This window comes from Episyrphus balteatus, chromosome 1 (assembly GCF_945859705.1).
Source record: "Episyrphus balteatus chromosome 1, idEpiBalt1.1, whole genome shotgun sequence".
Classification (NCBI taxonomy): domain Eukaryota; kingdom Metazoa; phylum Arthropoda; class Insecta; order Diptera; family Syrphidae; genus Episyrphus; species Episyrphus balteatus.
In genome coordinates this window covers 75,399,700-75,425,985 of record NC_079134.1, presented here as the reverse complement: position 1 = coordinate 75,425,985, position 26,286 = coordinate 75,399,700, and the positions used below count along the sequence as shown (strand labels likewise).

General features: G+C 30.4%; 1 protein-coding gene across 7 annotated transcripts in view; it reads left to right on the top strand.

Annotated features, from left to right (window-relative positions):
- The window catches only part of LOC129905200 (protein lev-9-like), a 560,766-nt gene that overhangs the window by 316,498 nt on the left and 217,982 nt on the right, over window positions 1–26,286 (top strand). The gene's annotated exons all lie outside the window — the stretch shown is intronic.

Here is a 26,286-nt window from a genome sequence, read left to right as displayed (position 1 = left end):
TCTTTCAGAAAAATAATAGAAAAAGGAGTAGTTTATGAAGGAAGTTTACCAATGGTAACTCTTATGTATTGTAAATACTTTTAATAAAAAAGTTTTATCATTGAGTTTCATTCTGCCACAGATCGTGTAGCAGATCGGTCATAGGAGGGTGTACTTCGCTTAGTAAAGAAATTACAACAACAATGCCATGGCGCGCCTGTGGTTTTCTTGTGTGTTTCAGGGGCATATTTTTCGTGAATTGCTTTTTGGCAGTCGTTAGGTTCCACTGATTTTGAAAAAGCTCTCCCGTAAGGCCTGTACTGCCAATTTTTATCGGACAGAGTATATTCGTTTCAATTCGTTAAATACTAACGTGAATATACTTATACATATATACATAATACTTAAATCTAAATTAATTACTCTAAGCTATTGAAAAACATAGTTTTGAATTTAATGCATTTAAAATTGTCATTTACAGACTCGATACAAAAGTAAAGTTTATTGAATATTATTATCAATTGATTAAGGGGGCTATTTGCATCATAGTTCGATCTACTAAAAATAAGGCACAATGGTTGGCGTAACCTTATACTTGATGATATTGATCCATTAATAATTCCAACAATAAAACAAAACTGCAAATACTTTCTATGGTCAGTAAGTGAAGGAAGATTTATTAATCTGAGTCTTTGAGAGTAAGGGGGAAGTAAATTATCATGTGACCAAGGAAGAAAACGAAGACAGAAACGCGAAAACCTTCTCTGTATTGCTTCAAGTCTTGTTATATGAGTGGCATAGTAAGGTGACCACACTACACAGCTATATTCGAGTATTGGTCTTACAAAAGAAACAAAGAGCAATTTAAGCACATAAGGGTCGCGGAAATCGCGAGCAAATCGGGAGGAAATCTTCAAAAGACACTTGGCAGTATTCGACACCAAGTAGTGTGGAACTCTTAACCACTAAAACCACCTCTTTATCAGGACCAATCTTGCGAGATCGACATCAGATTTTTCTTTCTTAACTTTGTAAAATCACTTTGGGGGAAGTTTAAACTTTTAATACTTTCCCATGTTTTTTAGACCATAAGCTCATGAGGCTTGGTTCTTCTTAATCTCCGAACATGGTTTCTTGTATTCAAGATGGACACCATTTCAGAATTGGTATGACTTTGCAGTCTCTGATTACACTGGTCAACAAAATTTAACTTTTTTTTTGCCACAAGAACCAAAATATACTTTTCTAGTAGTTTTTGGTGTGCTGAATACGAATCTGAAGTCAGAAAAATTTGATTGGCCTCCGTTTTTGAAATATTCCCGTTATAAAATGCTAAAAAACGTGATTTTGGCTGTTTTCGAGGTTCTGTTTTTATGTGAGGTAATTCATTACAAACAAATTTGTAACGGTAATTATAAGATCAGATATTCTTCCTTCAAAAACTGTTTAAATTTTCCCGATATCTCTTTTATTGCTCGAGATATCTTAAGTTTCATTTAATAAGCCAAAGAAAAACTAAATTTAATCTAAAGTTTAAGTCACTGGTCACAGAATTTTTGCCACAACAACCAAAATATACTTTTCTGAAGATTTTTGGGTTGCTGAACTCGAATCCGCAATCAAAAAAATTCTATTAGCCTTCGTTCTTGCAATATAACCGTTATAAGAAAACCTTTTTTTGTGCATTTTATAACGGTAAAATTTCAAGATCGAAGGCTAATAGAATTTTTCTGATTGCGGATTCGAGTTTAGCACCCCAAAAACTACTAGAAAAGTATATTTTGGTTCTTGTGACAAAAAAATTTTGATTTGGTTGGCCAGTGTTGTTTCTGATTCAAAGACCGCTACTTAAATTTTAAATATCTCGGGCATTAATAGAGATATCGGAAAGATTTAAACAGTTTTTGAAAGAAGAATATCTGTTCTTATAATCACCTTTACAAATTTGTTTGTAATAAATTACCCCACATTAAAACAGAACCTCAAAAAGAGCCAAAATGACGTTTTTTAGCATTTTATAACAGTAATATTTCAAAAACGGAGACCAATAACAATTTTCTGACTGCAGATTCGAGTTCAGCATACCAAAAACGACTAGAAAAGTATATTTTGGTTCTTGTGGCAAAAACCTTGTTGACCAGTGTTATGCGATGCAGCGTATTTTTTAACAACTTCTGTAACCGTTTCTATTTGTAAGTCACGATGTAGATCGCTATTTCTTATGTACCAAGTTGCATTAACTATTCCACGAAGGACTTTGTTTTGGAATTTTTGGATGATTTCGGTATTTGTTTTCTTTGTACAGCCCCATAATTGGATACCATAGGTCCAAACAGGCTTTAGTACTTGATTATACAGCATTATTTTGTTTTGGGTTGATAAATCAGAGTTGTTACCAAGTAACCAGTACATTTTTCTAGTTAAGTTCTTCTCTTTTCTTTTTGATGTGCTCTTTCCACTTTAGCTTTGCATCCAAAGTCATTCCAAGGTAATTGGCCGTATTGGCGTAAGGTACAGCTTGATTATTAATGAATATTGGAATATTGTTTATCTTTTTATTTGTAAAGTTTATATGTGAAGATTTTGTTTCATTGAGTTTGATACGCCATTTTTCGGTCCAATCTCTAACTGTGTTGACGGCATTTTGTAGTTTTACTGCTGCCTTAGAGACACATTTGTCTGGTACCAAAATTGCGGTATCATCTGTAGCCATTATGGTGTGATTACCAACTGGGATATCCCTTGTGTATAGTAAATACAGGGTAGGACCTAGGACACTTCCTTGTGGTACACCGGCTTCTATTTTCTTCAGTTCCGAATATTCTTGATCGTACCTTACTCTAAACAATCGGTCTGAGATGTACGATTTTAATATTTCATAGTACTGTCTGGGAAGATCCCTTTGCAGTTTGTACTCAAGTCCCTCATGCCAAACCTTGTCAAAGGCTTGAGCAACATCTAAGTTGCTCAGTTTGTGAAACCGATAAAATAATATCACCATTATTATATTATTTATGATTAATATTTATTTTCAGTATTGAATTTAGGAACAGAATACTTAACTTTAAATACATTTGGTATTGAATTGAAATATTTTTGTATTGACTTTTAATAAAATTCGTATTAGAAATTAATACAAAAAGATTAAATTTTAATATGCAATACTTGAAATTTAATACATTTGTTATTAAATTCTAATATAAATTGTATTAAATTTTAATACATTTTGTATTAACTAAAAAAATTTTAATATTTGTCATGTATTAAACTTTTATACATTTCTGGTGTAGAACTATCTATGAATATGTAACCCAAAAAATATTACAAAATACTCCAGAATTTTTAACCGTGTAATAGGAGAATATTCTTCTATAAATTCCCTCCATCGTTTCATTTTTGCGTTGGGGTTTTTCTCTGAAATAGTGAATGTTAATAGTTGGTGGTCCGTATATGGATGCCGCTTGTTCCATAGAGGTAGTTCCTCAAATTTTTCAAACTCCAAACAATTGCTAATAATTCTTTTTCATTTGTTGCATAGCCTTCTGGTCTGGGTAACCTCAGACCGAACAACAAATTCCGCTAAAGCAAATGGTCATTAGTACTGTGTCGAACAGAAAAGCTTGCCAATATCCTCTTTAACCCTAGTTTACGGCACGCAAAATAATGCAATAACCAAACTTGGGGTTCGCGCGAACCCCAAAGCATTTATGCACCTCTAATTGTTCATTATCAACAGTTTGATGCAGTCTGTTTCTGTTATTGATTAAGGTGACAGATGCGGTGTCTTTTTATGATAACACGTGTTTGGTTTTGCCAAAATATAATAAAAATTGTTGAAAATAGTCCATTTTAAGTCTTGGGGTTCGCATGAACCCCAAGTTTGGTTTGTGACTTTTTTTCAGAAAATAATTCCAGAAAATTATATAAAACCGCTTTTATGGAAAAAAGACAAAAAACGTAAACAAAAATGAATTTCGTTCTCTGAGTTTTCATCCCAAGTCGAAAAAACGATTTAGAAAAAAGTTATTACCATTTAAACATGCGTTAGGGTTCGCACGAACCCCAATCCGTAAACTAGGGTTAAGTATTTTTTAGGAGAAAAATTCGTAGTCAAAAGTTTAAAATAGCTCTGCTTACCGTAGAAGAATTTAAAAATATACCGAATGTACAAAGAGTGATAAGTTGTTTGATATAAAATGGGAGCGTCAGCGAGGAAGATTTTTTTAAATACCTAAATAAATTTGAACCATTCTTAGGCTTTATACAAAAAATTAGTTCCTACAATTTTATATATAAAAACATTGAAAAATGGAATTTTTCTCGCACTGAAACTTTGTAGCGAAACTTTGATGTACGAGTATTCTATTATATCAATTAAGTTCTAAATTAAATCGGGAATACTTAAAACTAAAAATTTTAAATAATCCAAGTGGATAACAAGCAACTGAAGATATCTCGGAAAGTAGAAAAGATGTCGGAAAGATTTAAATAGATAGAAATAGTGATTTAAATATCACATTAAAAATTTTTTTTTTGATATTTTATTATCAATTTTTCATATCAATTTCTCATTCCAAATTAATGAAAAATATTAAATAAAAAACTCTTAATGTGTACTAATTTAAAGGCGCTTTGTGTTTTTTCGAAGTAAAATGTATGATTCACTGATAAAATTTGATCGGCAAAAGATTTTACTTCACATAGTTTGGGAGAAAATAACAAAACACTTATATCACCTATAATAGAAAAAATAATATTACCACTATTTTATAAAGAATTTTCACTTTCAGTAATGTTTTGTATGATTTTAAAGAAAAAAGAAAGAAAATACTTAAAATAATAAAAATAATAAAAAAGAAAGAAATATCATTATAATAAACTGAAACGTAAAATCTAGTCAACAAAGATATTTTAATTGTTAAAGTGAAATTTTCAGTATCCACCTGAAATTAAAAAATGTCAAAATGATATCAAAATTGATATCATCATCATCTCATATAATAAAACGGCGAACGCGAATTTTGTGGTACAAACTACGCGGCCCACAAAAACCGAAGGGGCATAAATTATATACCGACCGATAGCAAATTTTCCCTAGATGTGGAGAATGCATAATTATTAAAGTTTTATTAACCGAAATAGGTAAATTGATTAAAATAAAATTCGATATTTAAGTAAAAAAAAAAAAAACAACGAAGCAAAACAAGAACAACTGGAAATATCTGTTGGAAAACTTCCAATGGACTGGAATGAAATGTCATTCATGACTGAAAGAATGAATGAAAGCATTCAGCGAAAATCAAAAAACATTAAGGTGGGTTCACATTGGTGCGTTGTTTTAAGATCGCATGTAAACTATAGTTAACTTTCAATAGGTGTGTTTTTTATTACAACCGGTCTAAACTAGACAAACAAAACGCAGTCTGGGCTAAGCAATTTACATGTTGAATACAACAACACCTTAGCCCCTTGGGCTTAGTTGTTTAGCCCGGAGATTACTCTGGGCTTAACTTTTTGAAGAGTTTTAAATCCGTGCTACCAAACTAATTTTTTCATAAATTGTTTAGAATTAGTTTAAAAACGTGAAAACTGACGTTTGGAAGGACAAAATGTATTAAAATAGTTTTGCTAGCATACATTTTTGTATCTCTTTGTAAAACATACATGAAAAATACAAGAAAAGGATGAAAGCGAAAAATATGACAACTCTAAATTTTTGTTGTGTCTGCTGTTTTCGGAACATTCAATATACAGTGCTGCCAAGATTTCAGGTTAAGCCCCGAGGCGTTTTTTTGTCCAGTTAAGACCGGTGGTAATAAAAAACACACCTATTGTTTTAGTTATCTAAGTTTAGAAGTAAGATGTTTGTTTTATTACCATGAATTTTTTTGTTAAAATGGAATTCCATTAAAATCGAGTCTATTACTAAGGTCCAATCTTTTGTAAACACTTTTGATACCAATGAAATCTATTTTCGTCCTTTTCTCTCTTGAAAGAACATAAGAATTAGTCAGTAATAACATGAAGCCTCAAGAGGCGCGACTCTTTTTAAACATAATGAGTGCAAAAGAGAAAAAAGATGAAAGAAAAAATTATCCGACCGGAGAGTCGTGGGTCGTGAGTCCGAGACTCTTTTTTGACGTTTCTTTTTCCACTTTTTCTTTTTTCAACATTCCCTCAAATTTCTTTTTGCTTCTTGGTGCAATACAACAACAACAAATTTTAATTCAAAAGATAAATGTCAAATTTGAGTCCTTGACTCAAGAGGCATCGTGTAATAGTACGCGCCTCACAGAATGATTACACACCCGACAAACAATTTTGGTTCTATAAAGCTTTACAGATGCAATTGTTGCTTCTTTAAAGCATTATAGAAGCAAAATTGTTAGTAGGGCAGCCACACAAAAAAATATAAAAGTTCTGACCTGGGATTGCGACTAAATTTTTCATATAGTTTTTGGGTCGCTGAAACCGAATCCGAAGTCCGTTTTGCTCCATCACGTCAGGTTTTCGAGATAACCTCATAAAATGTCACGAAAACAAAACATTTTTTTCTCTGATCTGGATGTGCGAATATGTTACCTAATCATATAGTTTTTGGATCACTGAATCCAGATTCGAAGTCAATTTCGCCCTATCACGTCAGGTTTCTGGGATATCTTCAAAAAAATGTCAAACCCAAAAAAACAAAAGTTTTTATCTGGGGTTAAGACTAAATTTTTCATATAGTTTTTGGGTCGCTGAAATCGAATCCGAAGTCTATTTTGGCGTATCACATCAGGTTTTTGAAATATCCTCAAAAAATGTCTTAACTCAAAAAAAAGTTCTTATCTGACATTTTTTGAGGATATCTCAAGAACCTGACGTGATACGGAAAAATAGAGTTCGAATTCGGTTTTAGCAACCCAAAAACTATATGAAAAACTTAGACGCAACCCCAGATAAGAAATTTAGTTTTTTTGGTTTTGACATTTTTTTGAGGATATCTCAGAAACCTGACGTGATAGGGCAAAATTGACTTCGAATCTGGATTCAGCGAAAACTATATGATTAACATATTCGCACATCCAGATCAGAGAAAATTTTTTTTTGTTTTCGTGACATTTTTTGAGGTTATCTCGAAAACCTGACTTGATGGGGCAAAATGGACTCCGGATTCGGTTTCAGCGACCCAAAAACTGAAAAACTTAGTCGCAACCCCAGGCCAGAACTTTTATTTTTTTTTTGTGTGGCTGTGTATCAAAAGAAAATTCGAAAAAATAGTCAAACCTCTTGAGGCTTCATGTAATAGCTAACTTTGATAGTTCCTTTACCATTTTACCAAGTTTTCACTTTTAGACGTTTACATTTTTGAATAAAAGTCACTAATATTTTATCACCGCATGGCAAAGCGTTTTTCTTATGAGGTTCAGGGAAAACTAACAAGTAGTTTTTCCAAAAAAAAAATAGCGCTAGAAAGAAATAAAATTTTTTTACATTTGTAAATTTCCCACTTTTTCACTTTTTAGGCCATTGTGGTTATACCTTTAACAAATTGTTTTTATACAAAAAAAATATAGTTTCCGCATTTTTTGTTTTAATTTTCTAGCCCGAAAAACCATACAAAAATGCGTTTGAAAATTTTCACTTTTTGAGCCAATGTAGTTAAAAGCCACTTTATGCAAAAAGTCAATAAGTCAACATTTTCAAACTCATTTTGTGATAGTTTTTTCGACCAAAAAATTAATAATAATGATGCAGAAAGCTTATTTTTTGGTTTGAAAACAATTTTTGTAGTTTTTTTCAAAAACAAATGGAGCTTGAAAGAAATAAATTTTTTTAACTTTTGTAAATTTCCCACTTTTTCACTTTTTAGGTCATTGTAGTTAAGCCTTAAAGCCTTAACTACATTGGCTCAAAAAGTGAAAAAGTACAAAAGTGAAAATTTTCAAACGCATTTTTGTATAGTTTTTCGGGATGAAAAATTAAAACAAATGATGCAGAAAGCTTATTTTTTGGTTTAAAAAAACAATTTGTATACTCTTTATCACCAAACAATTGCGCTAATCAGAAAAAAAATCTGTTCACTTTTGTACTTTTTCAAAAACAACGGCAACTTTTTGCGAAAAGTCAAAAAGTGATAGATTTCAAACTCATTTTATGACAGTTTTTACGACGACAAAATAAAAAATAAAGGCATAACTACATACACCACTTTTTGAAAAAGTACAAAAGTGAAAATATTTTTTTTCTGGCTAGCGCAATTTTTTTGTGGAAAAGAGTATACAAATTGTTTATTAGACCAAAAAATAAGCTTTCTGCATCATTTGTTTTAATTTTTCAAGCCGAAAAACTATACAACAAAGCGTTTGAAAATTTTCACTTTTGTACTTCTTCACTTTTTGAGCCAATGTGCTTAAGGCTTAATGATGCAAAAAGCTTATTTTTTGGTTTCCAAAAAAATTGTTGGTAGTTTTTTCCGAAAATTTTTACAAAAACAAATATTGTTAGAAAGAAATAAAAAAAATTTAATTTTGTAAATTTCCCACTTTTTAGGTCATTGTAGTTATGGCTTTAACATGAAAAAAACGTTGTTGTGCGACGTTGTTGTGAACGCACCTTTAATAAATGTGAACCTATCTTTAATCATTAATAAGTATCTGAACGCATTCATTAAAATTTTAATGGAAGTGTAGTTAATCGCAACAACAAATACTATACAAAATAATGAAACTATTTTGGTATTATTCTGTTTAAAGTTGTTGCAAATAAAAAAAAAATTAAGAAATTGGCGCTCGAATTTCGAGGGCGGGGTCGGCTATTTTTAATTATAGGACGACTTTTGTCACTCAAAAATATTAATTTTATAGCTGTTATTATCAATGTTTTTTTTTCGGTGTATACCTATCTTTTGATTTTCTGAAAAAAAAATCTCGGGGGGGTTAAACCTCATAACCCCTCCCCTAAATACGGCTATGGTAACCGCTTAGTCCCAAAAAAGATCTTATCTGTCTTAATGTCTTCGGTTCTGGGTATTCCTTAAAAGTTTTTACTTTTTTTGGTTCCGTTTAAATACTGTTTTAGTAAACAACATATCCTAAAAATTCTACTTCCTGCATAAAATACTTGTTTTTCCACTACTTATCTTCATGTTGGCTTCGCTAAGTGTTTTAATTTTGACTTCTATGTGTTCCAAGTGTTTTTCTTCCGATTCAGAAAATATGATCACATTGTCGATATATACGTGGCAAAATTTCCCTATGTAAGGTCTTAGAATATCATCCATAGCTGTTTGAAATAAAGAGGGTGCATTCTTCAATCCGAATGGCATACGAAGGAACTCGTATTTTCCATTGTTTACTCTAAAAGCTGTTTTTTCTCTGTCTTCCTTTTTCATCATTATTTGGTGAAAACCATTTTGCAAGTCTAGTGTCGTGAAGAATTCAGACTTTCCTAAATTGAACAAAATTCTGTCTTAGTGAATGAGTTTAGCTTTTTGTAGTCTATGAATAATCTGTATTTTTTGGATCCATCTTCGTTATAACCTTTTTTATCAACTACCCATACTGGTGAATTATATGCAAATCTACAAACAAATTATTTATTTCATTGTTTACAAAATTACTTACTGCTTGCGGATATGGATATGATTTTGACCATATTGCATCATCTGTTGTAGTATCTATAGTCGCTACTATATTCGTATTATATGGAAGATAACTCGGTTTTTCTGTGAAAATACCTTAAAATCGTTTTAAAATTGTTTTCAATTTTTTGAAATAGGTTTCATCTGTTCTCATGCAGATTGCCAAACTGTTTAATAGTTCGTCATTGAATAATAAAGGTGATATGCCTTTTTCATATTCTAATGTACCATCGACTATATTTATTTTTGCTTTTATCTTCCTGAGTGTTCTTATTCCATTTCTTTTAATTCGTTAATCTCGTAAAAAATGTCCTTAATTCCTAAAATATTTATTTCTTGATACTTGTGTATTATGCTTGTCCCATGGACGCTTCTGACTTTTGTAGTCCTTTCTAAATCTTTATTTTTGAATAAACCTGGTTTAACGTAACTATGTGTTGCACCTGTGTCAATTAAAATTGTAAATCTTTGGATCTGTTCTTTTTATAAAAGGCAGGTCGTTCCTTATTCTAAAAAGTTATCCCCTTCATCTAAATTATTTAATCTCGGTGTTTTTACCGGAATCTGCTCACTATGTGGCCTATATCGCGCTTGAAAGGGTTGTTATTGTTTCTTATTTCGTTACCGAAACGTTGGTCCCTATATGGATTGTTATGTAAATATCTGTTTTGATTGTAATACTTGTTGTTCGTTTGGGGCTTAGGAGGATGGTAGTTTCCACTTTCTAAGTCCATTCTTTGTGGTGGCGGAACAAATTGATTGTTCTGTCTGTTAATATTATTACACTGGTCAACAAAATTGAACTTTTTTTTTTGCCACAAGAACCAAGATATACTTTTCTAGAGGTTTTTGACGTGCTGAATTCGAATCTGAAGTCAGAAAAATTTGATTGGCTTCCGTTTTTGAGATATTACCGTTATAAAATGCTAAAAAACGTCATTTTGGCTGTTTTCGAGCTTCTAATTTTATATGGGGTAATTCATTATAAACAAATTTGTACCGGTAATTATAAGAACAGATATTCTTCTTTCAAAAACTGTTTAAATTTTTCCGACATCTCTTTTATTGCTCGAGATATCTTAAGTTTCAGTTAGTAAGCCAAAGATAAACTAAATTTAATCTAAAATTTAAGTCCCTGAGCATACAATTTTTGCCACAAGAACTAAAATATACTTTTCTAGAGGTTTTTGGGTCGCTAAACTCGAATCCGCAATCAGAAAAATTCTATTAGCCTCCGTTCTTGAAATATAACCGTTATAAAGAAAAACCATTTTTTTTTTCATTTTATAACGGTAATATTTCAAGAACTGAGGCCAATAGAATTTTTCTGATTACGGATTCGAGTTCAGCAACCCAAAATCCTCTAGAAAAGTATATTTTAGTTCTTGTGGCAAAAAAAGTTTAATTTTTTTGGCCAGTGCTGCTTCTGAGTCAAAGACCGGTACTTAAATTTTTAATATCTCGGGCAGTAAAAAAATTATCGGAAAGATTTAAACATTTTTTGGAAGATAAAAACCAGTTCTTATAGACACCGTTATAATTTTTTTCAAAATGAATTACCCCACATAAAAACATAACCTCGAAAACAGCCAAAATGACGTTTTTCGGCATTTTCTAACAGTAATATTTCAAAAACGGAGGCCAACAAATATTTTCTGACTTCAGATTCGAGTTTAGCACATCAAAAACATGTAGGAAAATATATTTTGGTTCTTGTGGCAAAAACCTTGTTGACCAGTGTTATTGTTACTAGCCGACCCCGCCCTCGAAATTCGAGCGCCAATTTCTTAATTTTTTTTTTATTTGCAACAACTTTAAACACAATAATACCAAAATAGTTTCATTATTTTGTATAGTATTTGTTGTTGCGATTAACTACACTTTTTGAAGACAAAATACACAGGTATATATAATATACCTACTTTTTGATATTTTTTAAAAATGCTTTAGATATTGTTGAACTACGTTTTAACTGCACTCAACTACGTAAAAAAAGTATTGAAAAAGAAAATGCAAAGTGTAATCGCCTTAAGGGCATTGTGTTTGCACCTTGCATTTTCCGATTCAGTTCAACCTGTTTCATGTTCCATTCTTTCAAATTCCATCATTCAACCTCCACCAACTTCACTCAAATTTGTCATTCAATCATTCAGCTTCCACCAACTTCACTCAAATTTGTCATTCACATCATTGTATATATATTTCCATAGTACTATCATGAAGTAAAACGATCTTAGGAACTCTAGTGGTGACTTGAAAAAGCAGAATTTGTATGAAAAAAACACACTGAGCGCCACCTCAAAAAAGTGGCGACATCAACTAATACTAAATTCGACTTCATGATAGTACTATAGAAATATATATACAATGATTCACATCATTGTATACTTTGTAGGTTCTCGTCTTAGCTTAGCTAGTAGAAGTTTAAATTTCCGGAAGGGAGAGGGCGTTATTTATCGCACTTCCAGTTTAAATTTCCGGAAGGGAGAGGGCGTTATTTATCGCACTTCCAGTTTGGAATGATATTTGTGGTAAGGTTTCCATTAAAATTTTAATGAATGCGTTCAGATACTTATTAATGATTAATAGACCGAGAGCCAGCGACCTAAAGTTTGCAGGTAATTGCTTAGTATTCACCCCTATGAAATATGTTTAAGGACATCCCCAGGCATGTTACTGCAAAAAAAAAAGTCTCGTGAGACGTGGCAAAAACGGTCTGCCAAGCAATTGAATGTGAAAAAAATTTTAAATTAAGAACTCGACCTTAAATCAAAAAAAAAATATTTAAAGAGAACGGCAACACTTACAAAACTAAACGATACCTTTTTTTAAAGGTAAAAAGATATACTACTTTTTGGTTTTTATATAAATGTTTTTTGATGAATAGTTTTTGAAACAAAAAATTTCAAACACAAAATTTTGAAAAAAAATTCAAAAAAAGTTCAAACAGTTTTTTTTTTTCATAAAATTTACCCAATCAAGTATAATTTTTTTTTTGTTTTAATTTCTCTTATATATTTTGAGTCAAACACCGAAAACTAAAAGTCAAAATCTCTTTTACTTTTCGAGAAAACTGAAAATTACCAAACCTTCTATTTTTTCACCAACGCCAAAATTACGGCTATTAATTATGTCTTTCAGAAAGGAAGTAAGATGTTCACGGGTTTTATTGCAGGAATCGTTCAATGGGTTATAAAAAAGATAAAACCGCGGAGTGCTATTAAATGAGAGGGTGGTAACTGGAGATAGGGGTGCAAAAGCCCCCTTTTTGGTTTTTTCAATATATCTCGTAAACACAGCATAATTTTGAGATATTGTGCTTAATAAATTTTGTAGAGAATAAAATTTCCTATAATAATAATGTTTTTTAAAAATTTATAAAAAAAATTTCCTTAACAAAACAGTCAAAACAAACAAAAAAAAAAATCAAACAAAATCAATTTTTTTAGTTTTTTTACTTTTTTGGTTGTGTCTCTTATTTATGCTGAGATAGACATTAACATTGCTCTAATAAAACATAGAAGATTAAATTTTCTTTGAAATGCTGGTCTCATCAAATTTTTTCATTGAAAATTAACCAAAATATGGCCATTTGAACCTATCTTTTTTTTCGCAGATTCAGTTTTTCTCAAGTAAAAAAGAAAAATTTGAGGGGAAAGTACTATAACTTAGCAACCAAGAATTGATAGCGGTTTTTTGTAGAAGGGTTAAATACAATCATTTTTTACTATGGGAGGGGGTGTCTATCTTCCCCCGTTTAGGCGGAAGGGGTTATTAAAAAAAAGAAAAATACTTAAAATCAAAAAAATTTATTAAAAAACAACGGTAACACTTACAGTTATGAACGATACTTTTTTCGAAAGCTAAAATTATACACTAAATTTAAATTTTTAAGTTAAGTTATTTAAATCAATTGTTTTCAAAATAAATGAATGAGCCTGGTAACTGTTTGAACTTTTTTTGAATTTTTTTTCAAAATTTTGTGTTTGAAATTTTTTGTTTCAAAAACTATTCATCAAAAAACATTTATATAAAAACCAAAAAGTAGTATATCTTTTTACCTTTAAAAAAAGGTATCGTTTAGTTTTGTAAGTGTTGCCGTTCTCTTTAAATATTTTTTTTTTGATTTAAGGTCGAGTTCTTAATTTAAAATTTTTTTCACATTCAAGTGCTTGGCAGACCGTTTTTGCCACGTCTCACGAGACTTTTTTTTTTGCAGTAACATGCCTGGGGATGTCCTTAAACATATTTCATAGGGGTGAATACTAAGCAATTACCTGCAAACTTTAGGTCGCTGGCTCTTAGACTATAAAGATAGGTTCACATTTATTAAAGGTTCGTTCACAACAACGTCGCACAACAACGTTTTTTTTTTCATTTTAAAGCCATAACTACAATGACCTTAAAAGTGGGAAATTTACAAAATTAAATTTTTTTTATTTCTTTCTAGCAATATTTATTTTTGTAAAAATTTTCGGAAAAAAACTACCAAAAATTTTTTTGGAAACCAAAAAATAAGCTTTTTGCATCATTATTTTTTATTTTGTCGTCGTAAAAACTGTCATAAAATGAGTTTGAAATCTATCACTTTTTGACTTTTCGCAAAAAGTTGCCGTTGTAGTTATACTTTTAAAGCCTTTAGGCTTAACTACATACACCACTTTTTGAAAAAGTACAAAAGTGAAAAGATTTTTTTTTCTGATTAGCGCAATTGTTTGGTGATAAAGAGTATACAAATTGTTTTTTTAGACCAAAAAATAAGCTTTCTGCATCATTTGTTTTAATTTTTCATCCCGAAAAACTATACAAAAATGCGTTTGAAAATTTTCACTTTTGTACTTTTTCACTTTTTGAGCCAATGTAGTTAAGGCTTTAAGGCTTAACTACAATGACCTAAAAAGTGAAAAAGTGGGAAATTTGCAAAAGTTAAAAAAATTTATTTCTTTCAAGCTCCATTTGTTTTTGAAAAAAACTACAAAAATTGTTTTCAAACCAAAAAATAAGCTTTCTGCATCATTATTATTAATTTTTTGGTCGAAAAAACTATCACAAAATGAGTTTGAAAATGTTGACTTATTGACTTTTTGCATAAAGTGGCTTTTAACTACATTGGCTCAAAAAGTGAAAAAGTACAAAAGTGAAAATTTTCAAACGCATTTTTTATGGTTTTTCGGGCTAGAAAATTAAAACAAAAAATGCGGAAACTATATTTTTTTTGTATAAAAACAATTTGTTAAAGGTATAACCACAATGGCCTAAAAAGTGAAAAATTGGGAAATTTACAAAAGTAAAAAAATTTTATTTCTTTCTAGCCCTATTTTTTTTTGGAAAAACTACAAAAATTGTTTTTTAAACCAAAAAATAAGCTTTCTGCTGGAAGGTATAAGGAAGAAAAAAGACGTTTTTGTTAGTTTTCCCTGAACCTCATAAGAAAAACGCTTTGCCATGCGGCGATAAAATATTAGTGACTTTTATTCAAAAATGTAAACGTCTAAAAGTGAAAACTTATTAAAATGGTAAAGGAACTATCAAAGTCAGCTATTACATGAAGCCTCAAGAGGCTTGACTATTTTTTCGAATTTTCTTTTGATACACAGCCACACAAAAAAAAAATAAAAGTTCTAGCCTGGAGTTGCGACTAAGTTTTTCAGTTTTTGGGTCGCTGAAACCGAATTCGGAGTCCATTTTGCCCCTTGAGGTATTCCTCTATTATAATCCATTCTATGTGGATTTGAATTTATATCCCTTACGGCCATATTATTCACAAGTTTAAAAATACATCTGGATTTAAAGAACTGTCAAATGTCAAAAATAAATCCAAATCTATAATAATATTCACTGCTTAAATCCAATCTTAAATCGAATCTCGATAAATCCAAATAAATTTAAACTGCTCTCTGAAGGTCTGTTTAACTTTATAAATCCAGATTTTCACAGCGTTCAATTGTTTTTTCAAGCATTTTGAAAAGGAAAAATAAAGATAAATGCAAATTATGCAAAATTTATTGAATAATCACATAATGTTTTTTGAGTGAATAATATGAACAAAAAATTAAATCCTTGGATTTATTAAATTCAGATTTAAATGATTGGATTAAAAATTAACTTTAATCCAAAATAAATCCAGAGTGAATAATATGGCCGTTAATCTCTGACTCTGATTTACCTCAATTTCTTGGGCTCTGGCCAAAGGCCAACGCATCACCCGGATTTAGAGAGAATACGATGTTACTCATGGGTTGATTTAATCCCATTGTGAACACTCTCAAAGCGTTCTCTCGCGCTACATTAATGAGCACATTAATTTCAGCCGTTCTATTTGTTATTAATGTCAGTAACGAACTTACTTGATCATAGAACTGTTGTAATGTTTGTTTTCCCTGCCTAGCATTTGATAGTTCTGTTTGTAACATGTGAACTGGTCTTGTATCTTCGTAAGTTAAGCCTAATCGTCCTAATATCGCTTTTACATTCAATGGCGTACCATGAGATGTAAGCACGTCGTTCGCTTGCCCTACTATTTTGTTTCTTAATATGTTAACTGCGAAAAAGTAACTAGAGCCACCTTTACAACTTTCATAGGCTTGCATGCAGTGAATCACTGATGTCCGCCAGCTAATATAGTTTTCCCCATCAAACTTTTGCAAGCTTTTAACTAACTCTAAACCTTCTGTTGTTGTTATAAGTGGGTCTATTTTAACGTCCTCCTATGGTTCAATATTATCAATTGGAGCTAATATACCTAATAAGTTCGTCAAGTCATCTATTTTCTTATCAAGTTTGCCTGTACTTTCGGCTACTGTCTGAGATATCAACGTATGTATCTGATCTACTGTCAATGTAGGCCAGTCATTATATACATTTGGTAATGCAAAATGACCGAGAAAGCTAAATTTTGGATATGTTGTAGAGGATGCTTAAAAAAGCTTAACTTGAAGTATTCGACCAATTCATGCATACACATTTTTTGTGTATCATGAACCGTTTTCGAGATATCGATTAAAAAAGTCAAAAATTTAGGACATGCCATTTGTTTTTTGACATAATCTATTTTTGGGTGATGAATATCGAAAAAATTATTAAAATATAATTTGTAGACCACATTCAGACCTACAATGTCGTATTTTTATATTTTTTTTTGGACAAAAATTACGACTTCCAGCCGGCCGCAAAGTCGTTTAGTCCGCACCCAACGCCAAGCAAGCCGCCCGTTTGGTTGTAAAAAAAACAATCATTCATGTTTTTTTTAATGTTTATATTATTATATCAGTAACACATACATACAAATGTATGTACTTATTTAATAAATAATAAGAAGAAGATGGTAATGGTTTTTTTGTAACCCCCAATTTTGTAAATAGAGTATACCGGCTTTTTGTGTTGATTGGGCATTTTGTAACTTGCTTCAATCTTTATATTATTTAGTTCATCAAAATTGCAATAAGATCAGTGCCAATAATTTTTGAAAATAAAAAAAATTATTAGCAGCATATTGGTGGTTGGAAAATTTAGGATAAAAGGTGTATGAAAGCGGAAAAATAAATTGCCCACAAACTAATTGGGGAAAGGGGATGGGTGAATGCCTTGTTCGATTTCACTAGTCAAAAAGTTTTTTTTTTTAGAAATCAAAATATATTTTTCTAATGATTTTTTGTATGCTGAGCTCGAATCTTTAGTCAGAAAAATTCTATCACATCACGTTGAGATATTACAATGCCAATACATCACAAAAATAGTGTTTTGAACGTTCAAAATTTTATATCTCAAAAACTTTGCACGTTAGAGCTATTCTAATGCTAGCTTGAAATTAAGAAGGTCAAAGGCCATTAGAAAAGTATAATTTGGTTTCTATGGAAAATTATTTCTCGCCAATATTACTGCCATTTACGGGAAAATCGATCTTAAAAATCGTTTTTTTGTTTTTTTTTTCAATTTTTCTCAATATTTTCTAAATCAAAAGTATAGTTCTTCCATACAATCTTAAATAAAATCTTAAAATAATCTAAGTAACTGCATTCCAAGCTTTTCAAAAATCAAAAACTTTTTCGATTGAAAAATAAGCTATTTTTTCAAATTAAATTCGTCAAAAATCCAAACATTAACTTTTTGCTCAAAAAACATAGATATAAAACATAACAAAGTAATTTTTAACCAAGATTTGTTAAAATCAAACCATTTTGGTAAAAAATAAAAATATCGTATTTTTTTCATTTTTTCAATATTTTTGAGATTATATAAAAAAAATGGTTTGAGTAAAAGTTATGACACTTTTATTATCCATAACTTTTGCATTTAACTTTTTTCTATAGAAGGTCTACTTTTGACACAAATCGTAAAAAACCACGGTTTTTGACACTTTTTCGCCCATCCACCCTTTTCCACCTTTGTGGGCAATTCATTTTTCCCCTTTCATATACCATTTATCCTTAATTTTCCAACCACCAATATGCTGCTAATAATTTTTTTTATTTTCAAAAATTATTGGCACTGATCTAATTGCAATTTTGATGAACTAAATAATATAAAGATTGAAGCAAATTACAAAATGCCCAATCAACACAAACAGCCGGTATACTGTATTTACAAAATTGGGGGTTACAAAAAAACCATTACCATCTTCTTCTTATTATTTATTAAATAAGTACATACATTTGTATGTATGTGTTACTGATATAATAATATAAACATTAAAAAAAACATGAATGATTGTTTTTTTTTACAACCAAACGGGCGGCTTGCTTGGCGGTGGGTGCGGACTAAACGACTTTGCGGCCGCCTGGAAGTCGTAATTTTTGTCCAAAAAAAACATAAAAATACGACATTGTAGGTCTGAATGTGGTCTACAAATTATATTTTAATAATTTTTTCGATATTCATCACCCAAAAATAGATTATGTCAAAAAACAAATGGCATGTCCTAAATTTTTGACTTTTTTAATCGATATCTTGAAAACGGTTCATGATACACAAAAAATGTGTATGCATGAATTGTACAAAAAAGCTCTTTGTAAAATTTTCGCATCTCGTCAGATAGCCGAGTTATTGTCAAAAAACCAATTTTATCCTTTTTTTCAAAATGGCGGAAAAAGCTCATAGGAAATCTTGGTCGAAAACTTCAAGTTAAGCTTTTTTAAGCATCCTCTACAACATATCCAAAATTTAGCTTTCTCGGTCATTTTGCATTTCTAAGCCGTTTTTTCCGACATAATGATCATTAGCCAGTCGACTGGCCTAATGCCATATTGAGTTTTTTGTTTTATAGATATGTGTTGCAATTAAATACAAAACGACTGTTCAGCTTAAAGGTTCAAGAAGAACTGTAGTTTAATATAAAAGAAAATATTCGTCATAATGTATGTATTAATAACAAGAACAGTATTTGTAAAGAAAGAGAAGAGAGTGTTTTAACTAATTACTGCAAGACAGTTTTATGTAACAAAATTAAATAAGATCGAACTCAATTTAGGGTTACCAATTACCATAGCAATTATTAAACAATATTAAATTAAATTCTTAACAATATGTATTATATATAAAATTTTATTTTTATAAATAAAAATTCTTAATAATAAGTACCTAGGTATAATTTTTTTTTAAATTAATTTTTTTTTTAATAAAATTTTCTTGCTATATAATTATTGTTGATTTGTTGACGATAATGTTGATGTGTACACTTTGAATTTCTGCTTAGCACTGATCACTGATGACTTCGTAAAAATAGTTGTTTATTCTTCCACTTCCTGTCTTTGTTTATTATGTTGACTAAGTATATTTTAATTTGTATTTTGTTTTTTTTTTGTCTTTCTTCTCTTTCACTCTGTTTGTCTTTATTATTGCTCACTTCCACTTCACTGAATATATGTATAGGTATAAATTTTTTTTTTTTTATTTTATATTTTTTTGTTTTTACAAAATCTTTTTCTTTGCATTTATGTATTTTATTTTATTTTGTATTCACTTCTTTTATTTTATTTTCTGTATTTAGGATGAGGATGGTAGTTTCCACTTGCTAAGTTCATTCTTTGTGGTGGCGGAACAAATTGATTGTTCTGTATGTTAATATTATTATTGTTATTGTTATTATTACTATACCTTGGTATAGATGGAAGTTGAACTTGAGGTATTCCCCTATTATAATCTAAAGAAGAAACACCAGATCACATCCTGGGTAGTTGCAATGCGCTAATACACCAAAGATTCATACACATGGGTCGCTAGTAGATTTGATCTTAATGTAATTAAGAACATCCTCAGTAGAAGTCGATAATTCCAGGCGTGTCAAAAAAAGAACTTTGGGTGGAGGAATAGCCCTTAATTGTAAATGTAAATTATCAGTATTTAAAATATTACTCTGCGCATTTAAAGAGCAAGTAGGTTCAGTATTCATTAATTGTTCACTATTCAAGGAGTCTCTTTCGTTTGGTAAATTATTTTTTAGTTTTGAATTAGAAGATGATTCTCCAGTTGACGAATTATTAATTAGGTGAAGTTTTTTATTAACAGATTCCGAAGAATTTTCACCAGAGTTATCTGCTTTTCTCTTGCTGCTTCTAGTCGCACGAGGTTCTTTTATAATACCCGCAACCATTGATTTGAGTTCATTTAAACAAATTTTGTATTTCAGTTAATTTTGCACTATTTTTATCGACTTTATTATAAAGTAATCTTATGTTGTTATTATTACAATTACAATTGTCACAAAAATAGTGGAAGTTTGGTACATTGCAAATTTGTTCAAGTAACTTAGCATCTAATTTTCCGCAACTTACAGAGTTGAAGATCTACAGGCACCGCTACACAAAATTATTTGTTCACTAGGTAAAATATCTTTAAGACAAATTACGCAAGCCATGTTTCAATTAGGATTATAGGTCTGTTAACACTAAAACTATTGAGTTACAAATACGCCAAAAAGTATGCGAAGGTTTGCAAGATATAGTTTTTGTTTTTATTTTTTGTTAGTTTTCTTATAAGTATGCAACAGTTTTTTTAGATAAAAATGTTGCTGAAATATCTTTCGATGTTGTTATAGTTTTAAAGAGATTTCGAATAAGAGAATGAGTTTTCACACAAAAAGAAAAAAAAAAAAGAAATAAAATGTCAAACAAATCTATGCGATCAATTTTATGAATAATTAAAACACAATTTAATCCACAGTAAGATTTAACACTTTCAAAAGATTTTTAGTTGAATATAATGCCACTATTCTTAATTTATTTTTTATTAATCCAGAGTAAAATAAAACTTTGTAAATAAATTAAAGAAATAGGAGACGAAGTAAACGACAACTTAAGCACTTCACTTTTAAATGAACTCAGAAGATTACTATTTAAATATTGTTCTCGCAAGAAATCAGCTTTTGAACTAAAATATTTCATTCATAACTTTCCCTTTAACCCTTTCATGCTGATTTGTAATTTCCCCAATATACCTACCCAAAAAAATAGTAATTTGTTTTAAAAACAATCATCCCAAATCGCATTATTGCATATTTTTTAGGGATTAGTTTCTACTACGCACCGAACTGCACAAATTAACTGGGCATTCCCCACTACCCCATTTGTATTGTTACCTAACGACTAATTACTTTTTTATTTACTCAGTCATTGAAAATCCCTTTCTAAAACCACAATTGTAAAATTAAAATAACCTGATTTAATTGCAGTTGTACCGCAAACAACCAACCCTCAAAACCTAAATAAAAAAAAAATATGCAACAGGTACCTATAGGACCTAGAAATTGGAAGTGGTTGTTTTTATTGTTCAAACTGTTCATGATTTTTCGATCACGTTCGAACACTTCGATCACTTCCGATCATTTCGAGTAAAACCTAGTGTTTATGAACAGTCAATCTGTTTACGAGTAATTTTGTTCGTGGGTATTGAGGATCGAGTATACTCATGAGTTCAAACAATTTGTGTGGTTTTGTTTGTGAGTATTTTTGTTTATGAGTAAGATGATTTACGAGTATAGAGAGAAAACGATCGAGCACGAACGACCATTTTAAAAAATTGAAATTGTTCGAACAGGTTCGAACATATTCATTTGGATCTCTGGTCGCTACCAAGTCGAAGAGGATAAATTGTACTCTTTGAAAATACCCCAAATAATCAATTTCATGAAAGGAATTAGGTTTCAGGAGGAGGTATAAAATGATGTACTAACTCATATAGCTTAAAAGGGGGGTACAATAGATCTTACAGGTCGCAGTACATCTTACAGCCCAAATATCAATCAATCAATCAATCAAATCCATTCTATGTGGATTTGAATTAAATCTTACACCCCAAATATCAATCAATCAATCAATCAAATCCATTCTATGTGGATTTGAATTTATATCCCTTAATCTCTGAATCCGATTCACCTCAATTTCTTGAGCTCTGACCAACGCATTTGGCAGATCACCCGGATTTAGAGAGAATACGATGTTACTCATGGGTTGATTTAATCCCATTATGAACACTCTCAAAGCGTTCTCTCGGGCTATATTAATGAGCACATTAGTTTCAGACGGTTTGTGCGTGTCCCTGCTCGGGCGCCAATTAATAATTGTAATACTTAATAGGTTTTTTAAAAAAGAACTTTATTTAAAGGAACTTAAAAAAATCACTTAAGCTACAATACCGGTTTGGTTGATGAGTCGAGATGAACTGCCGATATCATCCACTTGATGGATGTCTGTCTATTGATGATTCATGATGATCAATGATGCATTGGTTCTCATAGGTATTATCTTACCTTGAGAACTGTTCAAATTGTTTATGATTTGACGGATGTTGTATTTCCGTTAATTTTAATGAATCAAGATGATTCATACCATATAAATGGTAGTGTTAACTCGCCTTTATTGTTCAGAACACACTTTTTAAACATGGTTCAATTTTAGTTAGGATCTTGTTAGAAATTATATAAATCTATGGGCCCTTCTAATAATTAAATTTAAAGCTAACTTTAATATTTATCTGAGTTCTACATATTTCACCAATTAACATGTCAAAAACCAATTTAAAAGTCAATTTAAAGGCTAACGTTCGGTTAAATTTTACAGTTGTGAAACTCAACTATAAATTTTAAACGAGCGTTAGCCTTTAAACTGACTCTGAAATTGATTATTAGAATGGAGAAACATGTAGAATTTAGTTAAATATTAAAGTGAGCTTTAAATTTGAGGCCCTATTAGTACAGGTAAAATAGGCATTTAAAAAATAAAAAATTGTAACACTCATGAAACTTGGCAAAAAGTTTGCTTTTGGGTTAAGAACCAAGGATAAAAAGGCTATAAAAAAAAGTTGGATGGAAGGGTGTTTTTTCGTCGACAAGAAGGAGGGGGTGAAGGTAAAAAAAATGGTGAACAAAATTGTTTGTGGAATATCATCATATGATACATGTATTTAAACTATTTTTTGATGCTGAATCTAATGACATAAAAATAAAATCAATACGATTGCTCTAAGAAAAGTTATTGCCGATTAAAAACAAGGGTGCTTGTTTTTTGACCTCAACATTTTAAATATAACCGAAACCCATGTGAAACACATGCTACACTGATGAAATTCGGAATGAAGGTTCTAGATAAAGCAGGATTCAAAAAGTTCTTAAAAATATTTTTGGTGAAAGTGTGCTTTTTTGATGGGTTGAGTTATGTGTGAGGAAGGTATGATAACAGCTGACTTATATATTATTAATTTTCAAAACGTTGTGAAAAATTTTTGGTTGCTATAAGAATTAAGAATCTATAAAGTGTACAAAATTATCTTGAGTGAAAGGGTGTTTTTTCTTAAGAAATGATGAAATTCGGAATTAGTAGGTACCACAAAGACTGAAAAAAGAATTGTTATACTTATTAAAATTGGTAAAAATGTTTCATTTACAACTGAAACCAAGAACCCAAACAGTCCATACAAATATTTTAGGTTAAAGGGTGTGTTTTTTTTTCTTTTTTGAAAAAAGGGGAAATCTGCGATAAGTCCGATAAAATCAATTTTAAAAAGGGTACCCTAAAGAAATTCCTTTAATATCTTCTCTTTCCCATGGGAATTACGAATAAAAGAAATCTTTAAATTTTTTTCATGTGAAAGGGTGTTTTTTTTTTTAGATGTAGAGAAAATATGGGTACAGGTACATTTGAAAAAGTGTTTAATACTAGAGTTATATAAATGGTACCCTATTGAAATTCATCAATTATATTACTTTTAAAATTAGAAACAAGAATCTAAAGTGTCAATAAAAATATCATGGTTAAAAGGGTGTTTTTTTGTGTGAAAACAAAATTGATGGGCCACCCTAATGAAATTCGATAAAAACGTTGAGTTTCGGATAGAAAGAAAAGAGTAAAGAGTTTTCATAAAAAAAATTAGGTGAAAGTGCGTTTTTTTCGAAGAGACAGTACAATCTGTAATTGTTCCCAAAAAGCCAATGGTTCACTTTATTTTTGGTTTTGATGACAAATTAAGGATTAATACTTAATAATTTTAAGAAAGCATTAATCCGTACGAAAATTCAAAAAAAATTTCCCTTGTTTATGATTCGAATGCTAGTTCTCAGTGAGAGGGGTTGTTTTCATTTTTTTTTGTTATAAGAGAATTTGTCTTATGTTTTTTCGTTGGTCATTTCGACCTTTTTTAAAAAATTAATTTCTCGGCTCCCGTGGATCGTAGAAAGCTAAATTTTTTTTTGAATTGTAGATAATTTAAAGGACTACAATAATAATTTATTTTCTTAGCCAATACTCGCACCGTTTGCAAAATAATAAGCCAAGAGTTTGCTAAACAAAAAAACGACTTTGACTTAATATTACTTATTTTTTATTTGTTTCAACAAAAAGATTGTGCACTAAACTGATAGAAAATGTTGTAAAGAACAATTCCCAAAAAATGCATTTTTGTGAATAACTACGCTAAAAAGAATGAGCAGGTGGTGAGAAATTGGATTTAAGCCTTTTAAATATACCCCTATCGATCCATGAAATAAAAACTGACAGTGCCTCTCTGCGCAAGATGAGGCCATTTTTTCCGACGCTTTGACTGGAGTATTGGGATTCTTTTCTATTAAACAGTGATAGGGTCAATGTGGGTAAATGTAAACAATTTAATGCTTTTTTTTTCTTCTGACTTCAGATTTTAATATGTTTTCACGGAACAACTTCACAGGTATCTTCAAATGCAAATATGAAATGATGGCAATTCTTCTTTATAAATATAAACAAATATTTCCCAAATTGTTGAAATTACAGTCAAATATGGCATGTTTACAAATACCCCACCATGTTTGTGTTTTTTTACAAATTCGGGGTAAATGTGAACACTGATTTAAAATTTAGAATTTCCTCTTTATCATATGGATAACGACTTGAAAAACGTTCAAGAAGGTATTTGACAAAAACTTTTTCAAATTCCAATAAAAGTTTTTGTTTTCTTCCTTTGATTCTTTATATATGCATCCTGAGCACCTCTGAACGTCATATTTTTTTTTATTTTTACGTCAAAGACCGATTTTGCAACATCATCCACTGAAAATGATGGATTTGGCAACTTTAAAATATGACTCCACGGCACTTTAGCAATAGTAATTGACTAAAAATACTTTATTTTTATTAAAACAAATAATTTCAGCAAAAATATATGTTTATATTTACCCCCAGACTACGTTGTTTACATTTACCCATTATGAAAAATATTCTGGGGTAAATTTAAACACATGCAAATCGACATAAATGTCCTGTATTTTAAAATTTGTTTGTTTCACATAGAATCTACATCAAAATTCAAAACTAAAAAGTATTTGCAAATTATACTGACTTAATTGAATCTGCAAAAATATTTAATATTTCTGAAAGACTAACGACTTGTTTGGCACTTTAAAAAATTATCTTTCACGGAAAATACGCTCGTCGAATGAATACTCACTTGACAGCATTGAGTTTGACGTATAAGTTAAAAGATACATGCGTCCGCGATTTGTACTTATGTATACGTCACAGAGACTTAACTGAAGCTTGTTATGAGCCATGTTCTCATTTACCCCTGTTTACATTTACCCACATTGACCCTAGACAGTTAGAAACTGCTAATAAAAATCTACTGACAGCTATCAAAGATGCAATACATCGATTCGTTCCAAGCAAAAGAGTTATATCGAGCTCTTATCCTATTTGGTACAATAAAAGATTGATTAATCTTAAAAATAAAAAAAATGAAGCTTTTAAATTACATAAAAGATATATTGAAAGTTTTGAATTACGTGCTAAATATCAAACTATTCAACGAGAATTTGACATTTTGAACAAATTTTTATACAACTCGTACATGTTTACTATTGAATCTAATGTAAAAAATAATAGTAAATCTTTTTGGAACTTTATCAATTCTAAACGCAAGACTACTGGTTATCCTAGCTGTATGAGATTCCAAGATACCATTACTAGTGATGTTCATTCAATATGCAACTTATTTGCTAGATATTTTGAGTCTGTTTATTCTTCAGATATATCATCTAATCAAGAATTACCACGTGTTTGAAAGTTTTTGACATAGGGTCTATGGTTCTTCATCTCAATGTTTCTAAATGCCAGGTTATGTCGTGATTCAGACACACAACCCCCATTTTGTTTAATTATGAACTTAATCATGTAATTCTTGAGCGAGTTGAGCGTAAAAAAGATCTTGGTGTCATTTTAGAT